Below are 8,920 nucleotides of genomic sequence, written 5' to 3'. Positions count from 1 at the left end.
GCTTAACAGTTCGAGACGATTTCTCTTAACTATCACATGATCACTCAAATATGACCTAGGGCATCGTGCATTGCACTCAAATGCTTCAATTAAAATGGTGAGCCTGACATTTTTCCATGGATGGACCTAGACTTAGAACCAGGGAATGAGAGTAAATTTCCTGCATGTATGCATCCCACAGTAGGCGAACAACACAGTTCAAGCCCTTCAGGGACAGCCTTTTAGCAGGAAACCACTCAGCCCTTTAGTTCAGAGCCTAGAGACACCCAGAGATGCCAGGATGGAAACGTTTCTAACCTACCCAAGCTGCATTTCTTGAAGGATCCTACCAGGCTGGAGAAGAAGAGGGATTTAGAAAGCCATGGAGAAATTCTCACAAAGCACACTTTACTTCAGGGGACTCTGCCCAAAACAATACACCCTCCTTGCCTTATATAGGCAATAAGAGGTCACAAGGACACACACAGGGACCTAGCTCACGGGTCCGGATACAAACAGGGGCACCGAAAGGGAATTATTCGCACACTATGAATAGTGACTGTACTGTGAACAGTTCATTCCCTAGCCTAGTGCTACAGTAAAAGTGAACAGTGATTTGCTACAGTGAAATTGTACGGACTCAACGGTCTCGTCCGTCATGAGCATTGTAGCTACAAACTGAGTCATCCGAGCTATCCTCTAGGAGATGTGCCTCATATTTCTGTTCAAGGGCTTCAAGGTCTTCAGGTGAGAGGATTTGATTTAGCCTTCGTGATGAGGATGCTTGTTCATGAGCCCAATATGATGCTTCTTCTTCATCTTGTTGGGGGTCGGGAATTCTTGGCTGAGGCCAGTTGGATGGCTCTGCATAGAAAGATGTGTCCATACTTTGAAATTGTTCGTAGGGATCCTGGGACAGAGGTCCTCCAAAGCGTGCATAGGGGTCCTGGGTGGATTGGACAATGTCATCTTCGCTTGTCATTTCAGGCTCTTGGGACGATGAGGCTTGTCTCGTATTGTCCGAGTGCTTCCTTAGCTTCGGTGCTAGGTCATAATGATCCCACGTAGTGGGTGCATTATTCCAAATATCTTCGGGAATGGTCTTGTTTTCCTGGCACAGGATTCTCTAGAGTTCTCGATATTCATGTTCACAAAGTCGAACAGATCTAGGATAAGATTTGTAAATTCGAGCTTCTCGGCTGTTCAAGTTAGGTTTATAGGATGTGGTTCCTATTTCCAGTGGTGCATCGAGAATACTACCATTATTTCTGCAAAAATTCCAAGGACGTCGGAAAAACAGGATGGTATGAACCTCAGGATTTGGCGTCATGGATCTCAATTCTTTTTCCAAGTCTTGTTTCCAACATGTAGGATGATGGAACCAATTTAGAAATTCTAAAAGATTTCTATCACACTCTTTTTCAATGTTTCTTCCGAGCAAGAATATCCTTGTGAGGTTAGCAATGAATCTTCTGGTTGGGATTTCAAAAGCTATCAAATACTTATTGGTTAAGTACCATAATAACGTTTTGAGTTGTTCAGGAAAATCATCTTCCTTTCAGATAAGAGGATGAATGAATGGATAATTCATATTTAACCCGAAAGGATAAAGAATCGAACCTCCATTGAATCTGAATAGGTCTGTGGCTTTGCCACATGAGGTTCTCAAGTTCTCGGCAAAGGCTGTCATTCTCGATTTCTTGAATAATTTCTGGGGTATTTCCAGCTTTGTGAATCTTTGATGTTCTCGATTTTGTATTTTACTTCATGGTTGAGCATATGGAAAGCAGGCCTTTTGATATACATGTTGATCTCGGCGGGTGCTTTTGGCCTTGATAAGAAGTCAGCAAGTACATTATTTTTTCCAGGAATATGCTTAGTTTCAAAGGAGTATTTTGAAAACCATTCAGCCCATCGAAGCAGTTGGGAATTTGGAATATGTTTCTGTTTAAACTTGGTCATCTGAGGGAAAGATGCCATGTCTAATTCTACCGAAAGTGGTGGCCGATGAGATGAAACTCAAACTTTTTTTATTCCATTTTTAATGCTAAGATTTCTTTGAAAGTGGAATGGTAATGCATTTCAGCCTCAGGAAAACTTTCCACTTTTATGAGCACGAGATGAGTCTCTTACCATCAATTTCTTCAAAAAGAACAGCTGCCCAAAGGTATTCGTCAGCGTCGGTTGGAGAATTCTTTTGCCTGTTGATGGTATTTGTAATGGTGGGAGATTGTGCATAATCTCCTTAAGTTCAACAACTGCTTTGGTCTGAGTTTTTCCCCACGGTGGGGCATTCTTCTTCAGCATGGATTGCAAAGGGATCAGAAGCTTTGCAATATTTGGGACAAAAACCCTGAGATAATTAATTATCCCAAGAAATTGCTGGACTTGCTTTGTTGTGAAGTTATCCTGAGGAAACTTCAGTAATTCTTGAGCGATATGTGACCCTGGGTAGTATGTTCCTTTGTTAAGGTGCATACCAAGAAATTCGATTTCTGTTTGGGCAATATTCATCTTTCTTTGGGAAAGCATAATGCCATGCTTTTTCACGATTTCTGCAAACTGCTCAAGGAGTTGACAGTGTGACTGCTCATCAGGGCTGTAGAGCAGAATATCATCAATGTATACAACTGCACTTGATAGAATTGGTTGGAAGATGCGACACATGGCCTTTTGGAAAAGGGATGGTGCTACCTTTAAGCCAAAAGGAAGAACTTTCCATTGGAAGTGCTGGTTTGGAATACAGAATCCAGTTTTGGATCTGTCTTCAGGATGGATGCCCAATTGCCAAAATCCGGCTTTGAGGTCGAATTTGGAATAGATGTGGGCTTTGGTTAGACCACTAAAGAGAGAATCTCTAGATGGTAAAGGGAATTTATCATCTTGGAGGAAAAGATTGAGAGGTTGATAATTGACTACCAATCTCATTTTTCCTCTGTTTTGCTCGGCACGCTTATTGACATAAAAGGCTTCACAAGCCCATTGTGAGTCAGAAACTTCAATAAGGCATTGTTGCAAAAGTTCTGAGCATTCCCTTTGAGCTAGAACCAAATGTTCTGGCTTCATTCCCATGTGGCTCGCCTTGGTTGGGTTTATGTCTTCATTCTTCTTGAAAGGAAGGCGAACAAAGAACTCTGGGTTTTCCCATAAAGGATGAGAGCACTTTTGAGCAAATTCTGCATGGGATTCTGAACAAGATTCTAATAACTTCTGCATAATTGGATCTAGTAGACTCATTTGGATAGAAAAGAGTCTCTGGATATTGACAAACTTAGAGAATTGATCTTTATACCTAAGACCTTTTCTAGGAATGATACGAAGCTGTGAGATTTGAGTCATGATGTCCCACCCAATTATCAAGTCTTTATTGGGAAGGTTAGATCCAAAAATCTTCGCAGTTATAGAGCACTGTGGAAAGAACTGGACGATTACGGGAGTGGTTCGACATTTGTGGAGAAAGTATCTCTAAAGCGAGTTGAAATATTGGGTGTAAGGAGTCCAGAATTCTTCAGGAAGAATTTTGGTGTCTAGAATTGAACTTGCACCTGTGTCAATGAGAGCAATAACAGTGATAGGTTTGGCAAACTTTGATGTAAGGATTTTAACGGGGAAGTGTGGACAGTGACCTTGACATAAATTCACATGAAATTACTCGTGTGTGGGTACACGGTCAACTTGACCTAGAAAAATTGATATTCTTCATTTTTAAAATCCCACTATTCATATAGTACTAAAAACTATTTTTGGTGTCAAAATCCGCCACCCGGGATTTTCTGAATAAATATTGAAAATTAACAATTTTTGGAATTAAATACCAAAAATCCAATCAGCACTCAATTTGCGCAATTTAACATCCAATTGTAGAAATTAACCATACCATTGCAATCAGCATGAAATTCCGGTCACTGACTATCCCTAATTTCCGGAAAATATTTAATAATTAAATAATTACTGAAATTAATTAAATCAATCAATCTAAATCCTAAAAATACTAACCTAGGCTAGAATCATTAAATTAATAACCAATACGGACCCGGAAAATTCCCGAACCCGTCTAGATAAATAGTACAATTTATTTAGGCCTTAACTAAACCATGCTAACCACCTAACATGCTCGATTAAATAATTAAATTTCTAATTTAATCTAACTAACCACCTAATTCCTAATTAAATAAATTTAAACACCCCTTAGACGTCATTAGCCTACTAAGAAGGGTTTAGTGCATAAACTCACCGGTTAATTGCGGAAATCGGTTCATCGTAACAACAGCGCGACGGCAGTCGAAATCCGAATTTTCAGCGGCGTTGGCGGACACTCGGGCTGGGCCTAAAACAGGCCCAGCAAATCTCAGTCCAATCTGAGATTTGCTTTTGAATTGGACCGGGCCTGAAGCAGGCTAACTTCACGGGCTTAGGCCTCAAAATCGCGGGCTTCGCTGAACTCAACGGGCTGAAGTTGCTGGACTGAAATTGAAGTGAGCTGCTGATGGAATGAACAGAATGGGCCTGCTGGACTAATTTTGCTGGGCTTCAAGGCTGAAGTTCACGAGCGACAGCTTGGGCTACTGCAGGAATTCTGTGGACTCGTGGGCTGGGCTGTGGGCTGGCGTGCAAGCTGGGCCAGGCGAGAGAAGCAGCAAAGGAGGGGAGTTCGCTGGACTGCTGGCTTCGGTGATGAAGGGCTGAAGATGCGGACGAAGGAAGCAGTAAGAGCTGCTGCTGGGGAAGACCACGCGGACGTGAGAGGTGGCAGCTGGGACGTTGCTGGCGCGAGCGAACTGGCCGTTTGCTCGATGAAGACACACGGCAGTAGGGTCAACAAAGCAGGAACTCGGCTGACTTCGGTGGGCTTTGGAGATGGCAGCGCGGCAAGACCGAAACTGTTTCGGTGGAGAAGCTGGTGGGGGCTTCTTCAGACGGTGGTAGCTCGGCAAAATTGAAGACGCGTGGGCCTAGGTCTTCGGTGGAGCTCTGGGCTTCTTCGGTCAACAATGGCATTGCTGAAGAGAAGAGTTGACCGGTGGATGGCGTGGCAGCAAGATGGAGGGGAAATCGTGGAGAACAGTGTGGGGAATTGCAGACTTCAATTGAAGACAAAAGGATGAAGGAAAGGCAAGAGCAGAAGCTGCTTCGTACGTGGGGTGCGGGGTGCTTTGACTGAAGGAAAGAGAGATGTGCCCGAAGATGCGAAGGAGGAGGAGGCCAGTGAGGCGTGCGACTGAAGCTTCGGGGGAGAGAGAGAAAAGTCCATAAACCTATCCAAAAACTTAATTGCTTGGTCCCCAAATAGTGCTCAATCTTATCCCTTGATCTCACAATACTTTCTTACAATTATCTTCACAATTAAACTCATTTTGATGCCCACAAATGCTGCCCTTTTTCTAATTCCGAATTTCTTAATAAAGCTTCAATTTCCACCCAAATTCTTCAATTTGATGTCCAAATTTGATGTAGAAAAAGCCCACATAATTTCTACAAGTCCCCTTCGTCATATAGCTCGGTTTGCAAGTCGAAAATCTCTTCAATTCGGCCAATCCAAATTTCCGTAAAAAACCTCGGAATCTCTGAAAATTCTTCGGAGAATGAGTCGACGTCCCTAAAATAGCTCGTGACACCACAGGACTTTCGATTTCTGAAATCGGGTTCAAAGTCGCGGTTATTTATTTTCGATCCGGTGTGCTTTTAGAGTGACCTAGTTTACCGGGTAACTTTTAGGAATTTTTAGTACAATTGACTTGCGATCGATTTATCTCGAGTCACATAGTGCATATTCGACACATTGGCGACTCTTAATTGTCGTGAAAATCTCGAGGTTTCAATTACAAGCACCGGGTACCAAAACGATAGAAAAATCAATCTAGTGCTGATCGACGAGTATTTTGCAATCAAGTGGAATCACCCAAACTCTGATTACATATCTCAGTCAAATCGACCTATCTCCGATCTCTGATTGATTTCTGATAGTGCCGTAATGACCCTTGCAGATCAATACAGTCGAGCAGTCGATTCCTGGTCGAATTCTCAAGTCTATTGCATTTAGATTCCTTAATTGTTTCCTCTGATAGTCTAGTTATCCCTTGAGTGATCAACTCAGAGAATAGCACTATCGGCGCGTCGATGAAAGGCCCGATTTATTTAATCGAAAATAAAATCTGAAAATTCAGGATGTCACAATCTCTCTGTTGCACCTTTGTGGTTTGTTGTCATTATGTATGTAGACTCCTTTGCTATTAGCGTTAAATATTGTGGGACGTCTTTTTCACGTTGCAATCTGATGGAGATTGCATGATGAACTTAATTTTGTTGATTGTTGGTGGATTCAGCCCTCAGGTGTCTCTGTTATTGTGGAAATAGTGAACTTAATTGACGTGCACCGGGATGTCACTGTCTACTATGTAAAATATATGGGTGTTTCTTGATGAGAAAATAAACTGTTTCAGACCTAGGAATTATGGTCAGAATGGATCTAGGACATGTAGGAGGTGGGACAGTCGAATGTTATTGAATATGATCTGGAGGATGTGCTTCGGTTGATGAACCATATGGGCAGTCCGAGCGAACTGGCTATAGCACATGAGCTGCAAAAGTTTATTGTTGTCCGATACAGACCTTGATCAAACTACTTATCGTTCTAATCTATTCTCAGGACTTTTTTGCGATGGAGATCTCCGCGTCTGGAGTTTTGTTTTGCTTATCGACATGTCCAACTGGAAAATAAACATGTTTGGTTGGCGGTAATAGAAAACTTAAAATTCGATAGTAAAAGCTGTTAAATATAATAATAGTTATAAAGTGTGCTCTTCTATTTTGCCTTCGTTCTTTTTATGACACTGTCCTCTCAACAGACGTAAGGAGATCAAAACATTTGAGGTGAGGTTTAGCTAAAGCTGCCATTCGAAAAGGTCCCTACCCCCTTTGGGTTCTAGCCACGAAGTAGGTATCATTCCACCTACCCCTTTGGGTTCTAGCCACGAAAAAGGTATCATTCCACTTACACATGTTGCCGAAAGCTTACATTGCAGTCGCACTTCACTCAAAATTACAAATCGACGTAATTAACCAACATGGCGATGTCCAAGGGCTATTCTGGTCTGGATGGGAATGGTGACACGTCTCTTTCCGAATTATAAAGAAAGCTGCTGTGCTTGGGTTGGTGTTTAAGGGTTAATGACAAGGCGATCCCAGAAACCCTCTTAGATAATATATATAATTCTTTGATGCGGAAATTTAAAAGAAAACAGTGATATTTGATCTTTATGATTTTCACAAATAGATGAAGACGTACCTTTATTCATAGCGTTATCCTTAATGGTAATCATTGTGGATAACCGAAGAACTCGAACCAAATGAAGAAATCCAATTTCTCTCCTTTAACCCACTATTATTTAATGTATTCTATCAATGGAGGAGATAATACCAAATTCTTTTTAGTTATTGTTGTTCATATGGGTGGAGAGAGGACCAAATTCTATTTATACATTCTATCAACAGGTGCCTTCTATCAAAACGCCTTTTAACTTTCATAAAAGTCGCACATCTTCGGAAAAGCAGTAACTTCCCTTGAGGATTATACAATTTCATTTTATTGGAGTTGCAACTTCTCATAACCAATATTTATTTATATTATTTTTTATAGCATTTCAACAATTATTAAACTATATAATAAATCATATCACGTGGGCCACAATAATTCTTACAATCCCCACCCGACGTTCTCCACATAACATGTCCTAACCAACTAACTACCTCTGCCTCTTGGTAGTCTATGAAGCATGGACATGTTGCCGGAGCCTCTATGTCGTGTCCGACACGCTCGGACGCGCATTCAACATGTGTGGGATTTTTCGATAAGTGGTCAACTCTTCTCGACATATTCCAACACACATGTTTAGGAGAGAGGATCGTTGAAGAAATCAACGGCAAGGGAGTGGAGGCGATGGCGAGGCTGCAATAGTGAGAGAGGGTTAGAGGAAGAGCAGAGACCAAGGCAACCCAAAGAGAGGATCGCGACTGCGATGGAAGGTGGGCAGCGAGGCTGCGACTGCAAAGGAGGAAGGGCCGGAGGCGAGGTGGCGAGCGATTATGATGAGGCAACAAAGAGAGAAGAGATTGAGAGGAGGAGGGTCGTGCGAGGAGGAGGAGAAGGCCAAGGCTAGGGTTTTTGAGAGGAGGAAACTCAAAAAATTAAAAATAAGATTTTGATGGAACATTGTCATCATTTCCTCTTTCTGGAGAGAGGGGAAGTGACGCGGCCGGGGGGTGGGTGGACCTTGATGTGGACCTCAGGGACTTTTATTTTTTTATTAGAAAAATAAATAAGGGAGGCTAAGAAGTGGGGTGAAGAAATGATAGAAAGAGAGTGAAATAAATATGGGGGTGAGGGTTGGGGTGGACCACGGTTTTTTTGGTCATTGTAAAATATTATAGATTTATTTAAATAAGTTAATTCTAATTTTTTGTTAGTCATTAGTTTTATTAATAATTTTTGTTAGAGTTAGAAATATGTTCTCAAACATAAATACGCATTAATTATGAATATGTCTTTTGAATTTTCTATAAATAGATTTATTGATATTATCAGTGTAAGTTCATTGTATGCTCTTTTTTTATTATTTATTTAATTATGAATTTGAATCAAATTAATTAAAAATAAAAATATTCATTTAATATATAACGTGTGTCAAACACGTGTCGAATGCTTTATTTTTGAGAAATGACATCGGTGTGTCGTATCGTGTCGTGTTGCGTATCCATCATGTCAGTGCTATGTAGGTGGTAGTTGACAACCTTGACTCTCACATCACCCGGAACTAAATTTCATATGAATGAGACGACACATGAAGAAATTGTTGACTTAAACGAAGACAAATCACGTGGTCCATTCATTACCCTTTACCAAAAAAAAAAAAAAAAAAAATCACGTGGTCCATCATGAGCTCAC

Source organism: Eucalyptus grandis, chromosome 10 (genome assembly GCF_016545825.1).
Source record: "Eucalyptus grandis isolate ANBG69807.140 chromosome 10, ASM1654582v1, whole genome shotgun sequence".
NCBI classification, from domain to species: domain Eukaryota; kingdom Viridiplantae; phylum Streptophyta; class Magnoliopsida; order Myrtales; family Myrtaceae; genus Eucalyptus; species Eucalyptus grandis.
Note: the sequence above shows the minus strand (reverse complement) of the source record.